We start from the raw sequence: 17,471 nt of genomic DNA on the forward strand, positions 1-17,471 counted from the left end.
TGGTAAAAAATGGAATAAGAAAATAATTACTACAAAACTAGAAAAAAAAATTATATTATTTATATATATCCGTATTATATAAAGCATTTATATTGCCATCATCTATTTTAAAATAAATGGAAGGCAGAAAGTGAGACAGACAGAAAGATAAAGACAGATCAAGTGTGACCAAAATACAGAGAGAAGGAGCGAGATTGACAGAAAATATCATTTGTTCACAGTGGATGTCTTATCGTCATGAATCAAAAGGAATATTAGTTTTCACTTGGTTATTTGAGATATCTCTAGACTTTTATTACATAGAGACAAAAACTTTGTTACACTTAATAAAATACTCTTTGCATAATCAGCAAGGCAAGACGTGGCACTTCTTTCCAGAATGAGTTTGAGCAAAGCTCTGTCTGAAGGCCTTCAATCATGTCTTCCCGCATTGCTAAAATCGATTGCTGCTAAATTCCTCCAACCATTTGACTGACATTCTCACTCCATTCAGTTAACCTTCTTGTCATGTTGAATCACTGCAACGTCTTTTGTTTTTTTTCTATGTGGTAAGCTGAAAAGCATTTGCATGCAAGGTCTGTCTTTCTCGTATTTCTGAATTAAGGAGACCATTTGTCTGTGAAATATTAAAGTACAACTAAAGATATTAAGTAAATGTATATACGTAATATAATTTATGTATTATTTAATTACAAGTAGTATTTAAATTTTTTATTGTAATACATAGGGATGGTTTCCCAGACAGGGATTAGCTTAAGCCAGGACTAGGCCTTGGTTAAATTATGATATTTAAGTTATTTTTAAAAGCATAATTTATAAATAAACATTAATGGTGTGCCTCTTGAGACACAACACATATATTTTACGATAAGTAATTTTAATCAAGACAACACCAACATTTTAGTTAGTCTGGGAGTAGTCCTGTTTGGGAAACCGCCCCATAAAGAGTTTGGTTCTAAAACGAGATAACTCTGTTTTTGATTTTTTTGTCAAAACATGTTTATTATTATGTTATCATGTTTTATTGTGTTTTATTGTGCTACTTAGCTGTATTTTTTATTTTGTAATGAAGGTTTAAATCAAATTAAACCAACTGCAGTTTGATTGATATTAATTGGAATTCATTAATTAATTGAGTTATCTCATTTTGGAACCAAACTCTTCATTATGTAATACAATAGTATTATATTTAAAGGATTAGTCCATTTTCTTAAAAGAAAAATCCAGATAATTTACTCACCACCATGTCATCCAAAATGTTGATGTCTTTCTTTGTTCAGTCGAGAAGAAATTATGTTTTTTGAGGAAAACATTGCAGGATTTTTCTAATTTTAATAGACTTTAATAGAGCCCAACATTTAATACTTAACTCAACACTTAACAGTTTTTTTCAACGGAGTTTCAAAGGACTATAAACAATCCCAAACGAGGCATAAGGTTCTTATCTAGCAAAACGATTGTCATTTTTGACAATAAAAATAACAAATATACACTTTTAAAGCACAACTTCTCGTCATGTAGATCCGGTCGTGATGTGCCAGCTGACCCCACGCAATACGTCATGACGTCAAGAGGTCACAGAGGATGAACGCGAAACTCCGCCCCAGTGTTTACAAGTGTCTTGAAAGAGGACCGTTCCTACATTGTTGTATGTCAACTGATACTATTTAATGTCTTTGTGGCAGTTTATCATTTAAAATGGTCCGCAAATGTGCGTTTTATATATGTAACACGTGACCTCCCTACGTCACTACGCATTTACGTTAGGTCGCGCTGGACCGGACCTAGAAGAAAAGTTGTGATTTAAAAGTACATATTTTTTATTTTTCTTGTCAAAAATGACAATCGTTTTGCTAGATAAGACCCTTATGCCTCGTTTGGGATTGTTTATAGTCCTTTGAAACTCCGTTGAAAAAAACTGTTAAGTGTTGAGTTAAGTATTAAATTTTGGGCTCTATTAAAGTCCATTAAAATTAGAAAAATCCTGCAATGTTTTCCATAACATAACTTTACTAACATAACTGTTTAAAATAATTTCTTCTGGACTGAACAAAAAAAGACATCAACATTTTGGATGACATGGTGGTGAGTAAATTATCTGGATTTTTCTTTTAAGAAAATGGAATATTCCTTTAAATATAGCATTAATAAATACACAGTGTTGGAGAAGCAACTTTGAAACTGTAGATAGATAAGCTGCAAACGACTTAACAGTAAAAGTAGTTACACTACAGCCAAGCTACCCATCTGAAAAAGCAGTTAGTTAGCTACACTACAAGTTACTATAATATTATATAATAGCTAGTTACATTAATTCTTTTTTGGATTTTTTTACAGTAACATTACATTGCAAGTACTAAAATAATTGTTAATGAAGAATGTTTTAAGGACATGGTTTGGAGTTTAAAACAATGAAGTGTAATACAATTGGTCTAGTAATACACAAATATTTATCTCAAACTGACAGTCTGCAAAATTGCATAAAAAAGAAAAAAACAGAGAGCACCTGGATTTATTTTCTGTTTGATTGCACGATGTTTTGCTAAAGCAGTGGCACAAACACAGTGTAAGTGTCCTTATAGGTTTATTACAAATCTGTGGCAGGATTTTGGCGAACCACCATAGTTTAAGTGAGTGGGAATCACTGAAATAATATAAATATACATTTAATATGAAAGCAATAAACCAGGATAATTAATTTAAAATGGTTATTTCTCCCTTGTAAGTGCTTGAAGTTTTCAACACAGACAGACAAATCTTTGGTTTGCACAGATTACATACAAATGTGTAACCTTTAATGTTTTTTTTTTTTAAGAGACATGAACTTTGACAAATAAGGCAATGGGCAATTAATCTCTACATCTTCAGATTCTCCCGTCATGCCTCGCTCCATTACGGACATAATAATAGGATGGGCATGTCGAGTTTACTCCTGCACAGTCTTTATGTAATCATCAGAGGATCTCGGCAAACATGTGTGACAGAGCAATAGATGGCTGTAATGAACAAAATTAGTTAGTGATCTAAGAAGAGAAGAAGACGCTGCTTCTTTGCTCAATTTCATGAGATTTTAGCATTTGCTGCATTCCTTTTAGTCACACAACCCTGCCCAATGCATTGCAGGCAAAGCTTTGTCACAACAGAATATAGCGCCTGGTTGGCTACACCACTACTTGCTGGATAAAGTATTTAACTTCTGTAAAAGCTACACTGTTTTAAAAGTAACTGAATTACCGTCAAGCTACAGAAAATTGTAGTCAAGTTAGTAGCATTAGTAGTTTAATGTATTCAAAAAAAAATTCTGTGTGTATGTGTGTGTGTTCCCTGGGAATCAAACCCAATTCCTCTGCTAACACAATGCTCTACGACAGGGGTTCTCAACCTTTTGCAACTTACAGCCCACCAGTGACTATTTAAAATATTTCAAGGACCACCTTTCTAAACATAATAGTATCCGTGCAGAATAACAGGAAAACTATGCAGTGTGACATGTCTTTTGTGTCATTAAAGTCTTTAAAGGTACACCTGTTGAAACCCCTGTAGATGAACGAGAAATGTCATTGCTTCCATTTAGGGCTGTAACAATAAATCGCGTGTCCCATTAAAAAGACCTGTCTAAAATCAATTCTGAATCGCAAGGCTGCGATTCTGTTTCATGCGCAGCTTGTGCGTGTACTATGGGGTTTTGGTCAGTAAGAGGTCCTTATCAATCTAAAATCATTCTACGTCTGGTTTTTGGATGTGGCGGCATTAGGCTTGTTGCGATAGTCGGTGAAACGGTGATTACCGGTGCTTCAGCCTCTCACCGGTTAGATCACTTACCCACCGCGACACCGTCTTTCACCGTCGTTTTGATATTTTCTTGTAATTAAATAATTTAGTTTTGTTAGAGAGAGCAAACACCACTGAATGTGTCTGCTGCCTGAATTCAGCGGAGCTGAATGCACGTCATCACAGAGCAGCGGCTGCGGGTGTCAGTTTTCATTTATTTCTGTCAGACTGCGGGGAGCTGGCAGAAGCCGCGTGCTTACTCGTTTCTTTTATAATATACATATATGATGTTTAATATAAGCGAGATCGTTTTGTTGTTGTTTTTCCATTAAGAATAATAATAAACCCATCATTCAAGCAGCGCTTTATGGAGGAATAGCCGGTTGCTCTGCGTGGGACTGGCGGGTTTCTGTCAGAAGTACCTGCACACATTGACTCAAGCACTTAAACCAGCTGTTGCACTCGCATTTGCACGCAAATTCATAAGTGATTTAACGCAGCGTACGCAAGCGCTGGATTTAAACAACAAAATTGCATCTTAAAAAGTGAAAGTAAAATGCACACGTCTGTATGTGCATTTATAAGCCCCTCCCACCCGGTGAAACCGGTATCACCGGGTTTGTCACACGCTGATTAACCGATGGCAAAATTCTGTCACGGCAACAACCCTAGGCGGCATTTCACCGAAATTCATTCAAATTCAAATTCATGTTTTTATTTGACACATAAGCCAAACAACTAAAATTAGCTTGCACATCAAAAAATTATGCGAAAGAGGGAAACCCCGAGCCTCAAAAAGGATGCACAATGCACACCAAAAAGTGGCACTACAGTAGGGGAAAGTGTGTGTGTTTAAAATTGTCCTATGGGTGAGGATTTAGCTTCCTTTCAGGGTATCGCACACCGGAGTCACACAGCGGAGTGCCGCGGACAGCTATTGTAGATGTTTAACTTTTAAATGTGGCACAATGCAGACGCATTGTCCACGACCCCCTTCACATAGTGTTACTGAACATACGTTCTATCTGCCGTGACCTGATTGCCTTTGCGATATTCAAACATGCATCTTGAATGAGCATTTTTAATTCATATAAATTAATACGAAAAATCTGATGCGAATATAACAAAATTGATAAAAAACATTTGTCAGTAGTCTACCACTGCCTACGCGGCCCACCAGATGGAGCTCCAGGGACCATTTGTTGAAAATCACTGCTCTAAAATGCTGGGTTATTTTTAACACATGCTTGGTCAATTTTAGACATAACAAACTACTGGGTTAAAAATGTTTAAAGCAACACTATGTAGTTTTTTTACCTTTAAATAATGTCTCTAAAATTATTTCAGTGATAGAACAACTTTTAACTGGACAAACTGTACTGTTGCTGCAACCTGAGCAGCCTCCTAGCTGCTACAAGCACACTCTGAAAGTGGCGGTGGAGGGTAGGAAACACAGCCCCGCTCCTCCCCCTGCCTGCAGAAGAGTGTCTGATACCAGGCACTGTTGTGCTTTTCAACCACATGGGGGAGCTGTAAGTCATTTTTACATGGAAACTACATAGTGTTGCTTTAAAAACAACCCAGCATTGGGTACTGTTTTGTGCCACACAAAACCTTGATTCTTAATTATTTTACTTATAGTATTTGCACATACAGTATAGTCAGACTGCAGTGTTTTAAAAAAACAAACAAATCTGTTACTGGGTGAAATTGAAATAAAATGTGTATTGAAAGTGATGTTATTTTCCATACTCGAAATGTGACCTTGGCATTTAACCTATCCCAGCACTCTACTAACACATGTATAGCAAGCTGTGAACACACATGCAAATGGGGAAGTGCGCAGATATCACTGCACCTTGCTCAATGTGTGAATCTTGAACCAACGACTAGTGTTGTGCGGTATTCTCCATTAGGGGTGGAACAATACATGTATTCGTTTTGAACCGAATCGGTACGGGGGTCACGGTTCGGTGCATGAATTTAAACGGAGAATACACGGTATGAAAATAAAAAAACTTGCGTGCAAAATAATTAATGTAATGCGGAACTACTGTTAGATACGCGGGTTCTTTATGGACAGCTAATCTGTTGCCCCGCTTTAGCTCTGAAGCTCTGATTGGCGCCGATGCATCCGAGCTCCGCCTATGTATGCGCTCTATCAGAGCCGTCTACATTCTGGCACTCTGCACTCTGCTCCGCCAGCAATCGCAAGTTTGGCAAAACTTCAGTTTTCCAGTCAGTTACAATAGTACAGGCGAGAGAGTGGTGGAAAAGACGAGGACTTTGCATCGGCGTTGTTCAGCAATTGTTAGGTATGTGAGTGGAAATACATCTAATCAGGGCTCTCAAGTCTCACGCATTCACCTTGACAAACACGCATTTCAGTCAGTTCAAACGCCACACTTTGTATTTCTCACGCTGAGAAGTAGGAGATAAATTGTCCTGCTATATACAACAGGCATACACAGGGCAGTTCTGTCGAGTTCAGCTGCTTTCAGTTTTTTAAGCGTGCTCAACATTACGCAGCGCCATCAGCGTCAGAGTACCGCGAGAAATCTCGCGGAGGAGGCTGATTTCAAATCGCTCTCGCGTTACTCTGACGTCATCCACTTGTCGTTTCTTGCAGCGCCTCGTGAAGTCGTACACACCTATTAATTCATCCTAAGAGCCTTTTTTTTGTTCTTTAGTACATTAATATGGAATAAGGCCAAAATGTAATTTTAAAATGTATTTAGGTAATACAATTGAACCCCTATTTGTATGAAAGATGAGTACAAGATTACTTAAAGTGGTATACATTTTTGAAATACGAGATAGTATGTTAAATGCATTTCAGTTCATATTCATGACATCTCAAAATAACACTGATAAGGACACCTATGTTTTTAAGATTAGCTTAAGTACTAAAAAAAATCTTTAATTTTTGTTTTGCTTTTCCCTCCATTGTACCGAAAGTGAATCGAATCGTGGCGCCTGAACCGAGGTACGAACCGAACCGGGACTTCTGTGTACCGTTCCACCCCTATTCTCCATAGTGAGATTGGCCTATCATCAGACATGTCACAATAAAAGTCTAAAGGCCAGTACTTATGCAAAGCTGTATTTACATTCCTCTGTGTAACCACTAAAAGCAGTCATTGGCTAGGTGTCGGAGACATTAAATGAAGTCTGTTTATGCGTAATAGTAGCGTTTTTTCCCACAGAGAGGAATGTCCTCACAGTTTGATTTGACATTTACTTGTGTGGAGGCTCATGATCTGTAGATCACAACTGAATGTGTTTCCCTCAAGTGGATGAAGGGACAGTAGAAATGTAACAGTCTGTGTCTTCTGGAAAAAGAAAAACTTGCAATCACCTTTGGCGATGCACCCAGTGGCCTCTGTTTAATGGCTAGATAAGGGTTAACGTCTGTCCTGGGCTGCGTTCCACTTCGGTTTTAGACACGCACTCGCAAACTTCCCTAAACACTTCCACTTGGGGGAATCCCTGTTGCCATTTTGAAGTGCGTTCCACTTCGTCAAGTGAAGTTTGTATGGACAGACCCTCGCTCCCTTGATTTTGACAGAGGGAGCGAGTCTACTTCATATAAACACTTTAGGCAGCTTCATATACCACAATGCATCACAATTGTGGCGTCACTTCAGCAGCTTGCGCTTTGCACAGTTCAAATGATTGAGGGGGCGATCCATGTGATCAAGGGCGATCCATTTGAACCCACTTCAAGTGTTCTAGCCGAAGTGGGCACTCGTACAACGTAAGCAATGTAAGCAAAGTAGCAAGGGAAGGTCATAAAAAATGAACTGGAACGCAGGGCTGGAGATTTTAGCTCCAACCTGATAAAATCTTGCCTACCGGTTGTTTACAGGTGACTACTTAGACCTTGATTAGTTGTTCAGGTGTGCTTGATTAGAGCTGGAGCTAAACTCTGCAGGACATCGGCACTCAGGACCGACGTTGCCTACCCCTGGGCTAGATTGTTAAAAGCCTAAACAGAACATGGTTGTTTCCCATTTAGAAACTGGTGGTCTAATATAAATCTTGATTCATTGTGCATTGACAGAACATTTGTCAGAACAATGTCTTGGTGGTAAGTCTTAAAAACATAATCATCATTCAAGTAAATTAAATAATACATTATTTTGTGTCATAACAAACAAACAAGTTTTTATCATCAAAAGAGTTGTTTACCGATTGGATATAAATGTATTTTGGAAAACAATCCAGTCAGATCCATCTTGTGAGACAACATCCATCCATTGCTTGACTTCTTTTTCCCATCAATTCAGGCCCACGCAGCCCCTATTTACAACCCTGCTAGAGTTTTGGAATCAATATTTGGCATATTCTTTATTCTAGTAGGAACCTCATAAACAGTTTTTTATTTGTCCATCAATTAGCTAATAGTGTAGTGTATCGAATGGCATGGTGATACACAATGACAGATTTGGATAATGTAGGCCAGTGGTTCCCAATTTGTCTGTGATGCCTCTTTTAAAAGTAAAAAAGTCTGCAGTACAACAAAACTTGAATGATTTACATAAACAGGATGAACATGTTTTTTTTTTTATTATATTGTAGGATAAATTATTCTGCAGTTGAAGGGCTTTCTTAAGAGAGAGTGGGAGGGAAAAGAACACTTAAATGTCCTGCAAGGATTCAATCCTGATTAGAATAAAAATGTTTAAAGGGACAAAACATTAAGGGATTCTTGTGAAGACACTCAACGTGCATTCTTGGCTCACCTCATGCAAAGTAATTTAGAAATTCAAGATTAAGCTTTGAAGACATTCACTATAAAGCTTTTGATGGCTTGGTACAGTATTTTTAGTATATTAACTGATGAATATTTCACTGGTCAATTTTTTGTGATTGACTTTTATGATTTTTATGACTGTAACCCAATAAAAAGTATAACTTTATATATATAGTACAGGCCAAAAGTTTGGACACACTTGACTAAAATGTTAACTATGATCTTAAAAATAATTTATGCTTGAAGGTGTATAGTTAAATGCTTAAAATTACTTTTGTAGACAAAAATATACCTGTGCCAAACAGATAAAAATGTTTTATTAGAAAACTTAAATTTTATTTTAAAATATTTTTTTTAAATAGATGACTTTGAAGACAATATTGAAGAAAAAGCAGTCAATAAGAGCCCAGATTAAATATGAACTCGTTCTATGCTCTTTAAAATTTAAAGGAATATTCCATTTTCTTAAAAGAAAAATCCAGATAATTTACTCACCACCATGTCATCCAAAATGGTGATGTATTTCTTTGTTCAGTCGAGAAGAAATTATGTTTTTTTTTGAGGAAAACATTGCAGGATTTTTTTTCATTTTAATGGACTTTAATAGACACCAACAATTATCACTTAACTCAACACATAACAGTTTTTTTCAACAGAGTTTCAAAGGACTATAAACAATCCCAAACGAGGCATAAGGGTTTTATCTAGCAAAACAATTTGTATTTCTGACAAGAAAAATAACAAATATACACTTTTAAAGCACAATTTCTCGTCTAGATCCGGTCGTGATGCGCAAGCGTTACCCCACACAATACGTCATGACATCAAGAGGTCACAGAAGACGAACGCGAGACTCCGCCCCAGTTTTTACAAGTGTGTTGAAACAGGACCGTTCCTACGTTGTTGTATGTCAACTGATACTAATTAATGTCTTTGTGTCAGTTTATTGTTTATTGTTTATTGTTTACAATGGTCTGCAAATGTGCGTTTTATATATGTAACACGTGACCTCGCTACCTCATTACGCATTTACGTTAGGTCGCGCTGGACCGGATCTAGATGAGAAGTTGTGCTTTAAAAGTGGATATTTTTTATTTTTCTTGTCAAAAATGACAATCGTTTCGCTAGATAAGACCCTTATGCCTCGTTTGGGATCGTTTATAGTCCTTTGAAACTATGTTGAAAAAAAACTGTTACGTGTTGAGTTAAGTGTTAATTGTTGGTGTCTATTAAAGTCCATTAAAATGAGAAAAATCCTGCAATGTTTTCCTTAAAAAACATAATTTCTTCTTGACTGAACAAAGAAAGACATCAACATTTTGGATGACATGGTGGTGAGTAAATTATCTGAATTTTTCTTTTAAGGAAATGGAATAAGTCTTTAAGAAGCTTCTTAAAAAAATGACACGCATACGGTTCAACAATTTCTAGGCAAAGGGTGACTACACTTCAAATAATAAAATATAACAGAGTTTTGGTTTATTTTGGATGCTTTTACTCACCAACATAATTTCCAAAGTTGCATTTGTGTTATGCCATAGTTTGAATGAGTTTATTATTATTATTATGTTATATGAAATAATGTATAAATAAATGCATAAATTAGACATGAGTTTTTTTTTAAATATGAATAGGATGCCTTCTAGTAGGTTATTTCTGTTTGGGGTCAAATTGACTCATGCAAAAATGCAATAAAGATTGCGCGTATTGTCACTGAACTGGAGCCGGCGTTTTCCATGATGATTACGGTCATAATTTTTATGTATGAGCCAGTGTGAGGATGAAATTAAGAAGTGTCCTGAATCTGATACATCATATGAAGATATATTTAATCGTTTCATGTTGTTCCTCGGGGGTGACGGTTCTTTAATGTGCAAATATAAACGCACAGAGACATACCAGTATCTCTACAGTGGGACAGTCAATCGAGTGTTTAATACATGGAATTTACAGAGACTTCTAGTTTTTAACCTTTTCAGGTGTTGGTTTAAAATGTCACAACTGTCCCTGGCAATTTTTAATCGACTTGTTTGAGTTTTTATAGGGACACATCAAGCGTCACGCAATCCGACAGCAGCAGTAACTTATGCTTCTCATTCAACACATTGTAAGTTATTTAAACAAACCATAATAAACATATTAAACTACTATTACATGTTTTCAGTATTGTTTTCGTTATATGAAAATATTATTATGTTGTAGATAAGACATGAGCTTATGAAATCATTTGCTTATTTTTAAAACAATTTAAAACAACAAAAGTAACGTTACGTGCAAACACATCACAAACTATTATAAAAATTAACTAAAAAGCATTTTATGTCGTAGGCTATAATCTCATTTTGTAATAATATATAGTAGCAGAATAAATAAACCAGCTAAATCAGCATATTTTTATCAGCATAATATATTGTTTTTTAAATAATTATTGTATTTATTGTTCACTGTCAGTTTCTATGAAAGGTTTTACTGGATGGATGTGTGGATACAGTTAATAGATGCACGTACGCCACATACACATTCAGTTCTTGTGTGTGTATTATAGTAAAAACAAAGCCTTGTAGAGATTTAATGCCTTTGTATCAGCTATTATGGCAACCCCTAGCTGCACAAGTTATGCCGGACTTCCTGGATTTTATAATAAGCATTAAAATGGCAGTCAAAACAGCAGACTCGTATCCCCCACAATAGGTCTACCATTAGCTGTCGTGGCTCACCGGAAGTTTTACCGATATGAGCTCAAAGATGGTGGCGCCCGCATTTACGTCAGGAATAAGGTGGATTAAAACTATATTGGGATGGCCTTTCAGGTTTATACCTTGAAATGTCAAAAGATTTATACGTGCATATCTGATACCTGCAAAGACCTAAATATTCTGTACAGACATAACCAAAATCAATAAATAATCAAAATAAGACTGAAGGTGTTTGTGCTTGTTTCCCCCGAATTCCCCATTAGCACAAGCAGCAAAAAAATGAAATAAAGTTCAACCGATTTTATGGATTATAAATGTAGGTCTGCTATAAAACAGATTCAGCTGTCATGCTACTGTGCCTCTAGCATTATTGACACCCACTGTCTGCTGGGATGCTGATGTATGCTGGAAGGTCAGTATGGAAGAGTTGCTGCAATGGGTGGCTGGCAGGCAACTCATTCAGGATGGTAAGTCACACACTGAGCCTGATGTCACCTCAAGTCACAACTCGCCCAGAAATAAAAGATTTAAAAGGGGACAGGAAGGATCCATACAGTGATTAATCGACAGAATATAGTTTGAGGAAATGTTGATACCCAACCACTGGATTCAAATTTTGTTCAATTTAACCCAACGGTTGGGTTTGTCTTATTTGACCCAATCATGGGTTGAAACAATACAGCATTTTTAGCCTGTATGCCACACAGTTATATTAAGCAAAGTGTCCTAGTATTTTTGGAAGTAGTGTTAAAAATGATCAAATTTATTCCATGATTGTACGTCTGCATGTTACCAAATATATCAAAGTTTGGTTTCTGGTTTGTTGTTTTTTATCAGATGATTTTGACTGTATTTCAAAGCAACCGGCATTGCACTCCATGAATTATGTATGTAGCACAGTGATACAGTTGTGATGAACTGTGTTCAGTAACATCTTCATTAGTTTAACCAACAGTGTACAGTTCATGCACCTGAATTTGTAACCATTAAAAATAAGTGTTCACCATTTTTTAATCCAATGAGAATTTCTCAGTGTTGGTTTATTTTGTATATTTCAGTAATTGTATATATTTTCTAGTTTTAAAAAGGGATGCACCGAAAGGAAAACTCTTGGCCCAAGCCGAAGCCTAACATAAAAAACTTAGCCGAAGTCCGAATATAGAAGAACATTTTCTTAATTATTTTGCTTAATTATTTCCTCACTATTGACTACATTTCCACATTTTTTTACCAATTATTATGTTTTACATTTCAGCAGTTATTATAGGACCTTTTTACATCTGGTCACTTCACTGATCAGATATATATAGAGCTATAGAGCATGGCTCAGTGGGTAGCACTGTTGCCTCACAGCAAAAAGGGCCCTGGTTTGAGCCCCAGCTAGGTCTGGGGTTCTTTGTATGTGCACTCATTATAGGGCCTTTTTACACATGGTAATTTATAGGGATGCTTCGATCAATGCCTATTCCACAAAAAATACGTGGCCGATCACTATTCTGAATCGGACAGCCAATCTTATTCACAGCTATTTCATGTACTATGGCTTTTGATCAGTAAGTCCTTATCCATCTGAAATCGCTGTTAATTTGAAACGTTTATAACATGCATTTGAAAAACCGACACTCGTAAAACATAATTATTATACATATTCTTTCTTTATTATCATGAAAATACCAGAAAAGGTTTGAAGAACAGCAATATAAATATATTCTTCAGCCATTTCCTGTAGCTGCGTGTCATTGCTGCATGTGTATTGTTCTTCTCTACAGCTCATTTTGAGTTTCTGCACGAGAGCGACCCCTGGCTTTTGGATGTAGCGGCATTTCACCATAATTCATTGAGAAGCATAGCAAGCATTATCCGCCGATCGATCAGAGCATCATGTTCTCTCTGTGTCAGCATGGGTTTACTCCGGGTATTCCGGTTTCCTCCCAAAAACATGCCAGTTAAGTGAATTGGAGATACCAAATTCCCCCCACCCAACCTGTGTATACTGGATCAACTTGTGTATGGATTAACCGGTTCTTGCCCTGAATATAATGTTGGAATGGCACAAAGAAAGAAAGAATATAGCTATAGATAGTAGGGATGTACCGAAAGGAAAATACTTGGGCAAAGCCGAATAAAATGAAAAACTCAGCTGAAGACTGAACAATTTTTTTCTTTTTTTTAATTATTTTGCCATTTTTCTCACCATTGCACAAATTACATTTTCAGAATGTCCTTTTTACTATATTTATGTCACATTATTTAACAATGACATTTTTTTTTTAACATTCCATCAGTCACTATAGGGCCTTTTTTACACCTGGTCACTTCTCTGATCAGCACGAGCAAAGGTAGAGAGAGACAGAGGCAAGATTGACAGGAGATGACAGAGGAAAATGCGCTCAACAAACCGGTCTAACAAAAAGCGTAATGTTAATAAATGTTTTATTTTTGTTAAATATAAATGTGTTTGTCATTGTAGGACTTTACTGGTTTTAGGAAGTTTTTATTACATGCAGCTGACGCTCTTCGTCGTATGTCTTTGGTTTTCCGTGCTTGTGCATTCAGCAGACAAATACCTAGAATCAACGCCATGTCTTTCTCATACGCTGCTTGGTGTTCAGGATGTCTTTATTTTAAATGATTAAGGAAACTTGCCGTATGTTTACACGTCTTTGTCAAACACTTTAAAATGCTTTTACCAACATGTTTGCTGCATTTGCGCATCTCTCACCCTGCACTGGTGACTATGTGATCACGTCATCGAAGACCTCATTGTTCGGTAAAATTTATTTGACCTTTTCACTTGTTCGGCACGAACACCTAAAATTTGATTTTCGGACGAATAATTTAGGTTTACGAACATGCGGTGCATCCCTAGTTTTGAACTTGATGTTTGCATTAATAACTATAAACCTTGTGGTTATTGGACATGGCCGTTATGACAACATAAGCCAAAATTATAAAAGTCAAGGATCTAACATTTATTTAATGTTAAAGAAATATGAAGATTCATATGCTATTAAAGCAGTGTTTCCCAACCAGGGGGCCTAAGCAGATTTCCAAGGGCCTCAAGATGACTTAAAATTATAAAAAATGTGACAATTTTTAAAATAAGCTAATACAAGCAAAAATCAAGATGTTTCTTATTTTTTGGCCATTTTATTAGTGAATATACATCTGCCTAGTCATTCTAAGCTCTAGTTAATTTTATTTGGAAAAAATTGAGTGAGTGGGGGGCCTTCAAACATTGTTGTGAGCAACTAGGGGGCCCTTGAAGTGAAAAGGGATGGGAACTACTTTATTCAAGGAGAGAGAGAGAGAGCAAGACAGAATAAGTTTTGTGTTTTGACACAATTGAACTCTGAAGCCACAGATTCTCAGGGAACAGAAATCTATTGTGAACGTAGGTGTCATAAGTTTACCCTTGTGATGTGCATGTTCTTTGATTCCTCACAAAACTGTCTTTGTGATTGAGAGATAAAAAGGAATGAAGCAAAACAGAAACTTCTGGCATCCTCAAACAGCATAAGGCAATTGAGATGAATAAGTCGGGAGCTTTTCAATGCCAAGCCTTGGTAAATATTTGTTTTGAGCACCTGGGGTGAAGAAAACGCAGGGAAAATGTTAAAGTACAAATTGAATTGAAGATGTATATCAACACAATGTCCTATGTGCATTTCCTACCAATCAAACCTGAGCTTGGAAAGTATTTGGATTTTGAAAATATAAGACATTATTTGTGGGGTTACAATTCCAACAACATTGCAAAATTAGATAGAAATGGAGTGGATTATGAGGGAGCGTAGGCTGGTATATGGTGATGCTGTGTATTAATAAAAGGCTATGAGCGATGGACATTTAGATTACCTTGTATACATCAAACCAGCAGTAACACCTGGTGTCATTACCCTCATTTCTGCAGATATCCAGATCATTTTTATCTATTAATGTGACAGATCATTAGATTTCTAAACAACACTCAATAACAAAACGCTATTTTTCTCTAGCTATTTGTAAGATTTACTATAGAGACTTTTTATTTAAAATTGACAGTATGGATATTAATTATATTTTTTATTTTAAGTATGCAGTTGTAATTGATGTTTTAACAGATGGCCACATGTTCATTCAAGACTACTTTTTTAACCCTACTGTATACTGAAATTGTGTTACATCTATGCATTGATGTTATTAACTGAAAACTAAAACTGACTGAGCCACATGCAGTTGATGCCTTCACACTTCTCTCCTCCTCCTTGCTTCTTGATGCTTTTTGCACCTACTTTTTTATTTTTTACACTTTCCAAAACTGCTGAGAACTGTCTAGTGATGAAATGGGGGGGTTTAATAACACTTTAACAGCCCTGCATGAAACAACACCATCTTTAACACAGCATCTGAAGACCCACAGCACTGATGCATCACAGACACAGTGACTGCTTCATTGAACTAAACATTTTAAATCGGTTTTAGCAAAGCATAGGCCTGTAGAAAAGAAACGTAAGCAAACAGCAACAGAAGCAAACTAAGAGCCTGTACAATATAATCAGCCATACGGCCCTCAAGAGTGAATGTTAAGTAAACAATCTTTCTTCCCAGAAGGCTCAGAGGAAGTTCATTTTAGGTATGGTGATTCAGCATTCCGGTATTGATTTGTTAGTTGTGAGTGACTAATTGGTGGAACATCTGAAATGTTAATGGACAAGGTTCAGTAAACTGCATAAACAGGGATATTTGATCTAAGGACCTGAGAGACCTTAATAGCATTTGCGTGTTAAACTATTTCTGCAAACACAAATGAGATACATAAAGGGGAGTTGTGCAAACATGTGCCCACCATAAAGTCAAATCTAAAAAAATAACAAAAACTTAGTTTCACTTAGGAATCTGTTACAGTGGTATTCGAAAGGGAGTGAGGTTTAAATACCAATGAAATGACTAAAGTGACATTTATATGCCACTTTATATGAAGGTCACTGCATGTCCTCTTCAGTGCAGCAGAATTTTTTGCAGCCCTTTCACAGGCTTCGTTTACACGTGGGTGCCTATTTTCATAAACGGACATTTCAACCTCTCCGGTTTCAAAAATAACATCGTGCACACATGTCAGTTTTCAGAAAAGTGTTCATTTACACGTACCCATGACTATGCGCCGTCAAGAGAAGTTCAAGTCCACGAAAGCCAAACACCAGCGGCGCTGGTGGTGACACGGACTAGTTCTTCGTGTTGGAGGGAGGAGTTGTTGCAGTAGGTGTTCGATGACGTCAAAGTACCTCGAGAGCGATTGGAAATTAGACCTCTACGTCTGATTTTTCAACTCGCTCTCACGGTAAGTTGACATCATCTGCCTGTCGGTTCTTGCAGCGCCGCATGAAGTCGAACACACGTAAAATAGAGCACCTCTGAGCACCCGTCTCTGCTCCTCGACATAATGGAGCAGCTGTATTTGCAAATACAAACACACAAAACAAGTTTGCACGAACATAAATGTTATCATGGAACCGTTCAGAGTAGCAGTCACATGTAAACATAGGTTGCACTTTTGAAGTAGGTGAGAGCTCTGGCGCATGCTGTGACGTTGGCCTCCTAAACATCCATTTGTCTCTGTTTACCTGCAAGCGTGCAAACGAAGGTTTTCAAAATATCCACTTTGGCCAGAGTTTTTAGAAAGAATCAGTTTCGGAGGTGAAATCTACGTTTACGTTTGGGCCAACAATTTTTTTCTCTAATTTAGTGCATATGTCTGTTCACTTGTCAGAGCGCCGTCCGCATGGGCGGTTCTAGACCCTTTTTAGGGGGGCTTCAGCCCACCTGTCTGTTATCTTAGCCCCCCTAACCAAACAAAAGTTAGCCGCATTTAGATCCATTGCTTATCAGTTCTTGGACTACACGTCACAGAAAAACTGCCCCCAACTATGGATCTAGCAGATGAACTGTTTGCTTGCACCATGGCTCTTGTACATTTCAGGACTTTACTGCCAGGTTTTGGGGTTTGACGTCCTTAGGCGTGGTATTGGCTGGGACTCAACCCCACATTATGTAAAATGGTCCTATTGGACTGTGACTGTTTGTTGGTGGATTTTGTGGGTGCAGTTTTAGGTGATACCATACTTGTTGATGTCAAGCCAGAGATTAGTTATGCCATGTCTACTAAGCCAGAGACTGTTCTTATCATGCATGTTAAGCCAGAGTCTGTTCATGTCATGCTTACTATTCCACAGCCTGCTCACATCAAGCATGCCTTGCCACAGCCTGCT

General features: G+C 37.0%; 1 protein-coding gene across 3 annotated transcripts in view; it reads left to right on the top strand.

Annotated features, from left to right (window-relative positions):
• edil3a (EGF-like repeats and discoidin I-like domains 3a) overlaps positions 1-17,471 on the top strand; it is a 244,382-nt gene that overhangs the window by 136,699 nt on the left and 90,212 nt on the right. The window lies entirely within an intron of this gene.

This window comes from Misgurnus anguillicaudatus, chromosome 22, assembly GCF_027580225.2.
Source record: "Misgurnus anguillicaudatus chromosome 22, ASM2758022v2, whole genome shotgun sequence".
Lineage (NCBI taxonomy): Eukaryota > Metazoa > Chordata > Actinopteri > Cypriniformes > Cobitidae > Misgurnus > Misgurnus anguillicaudatus.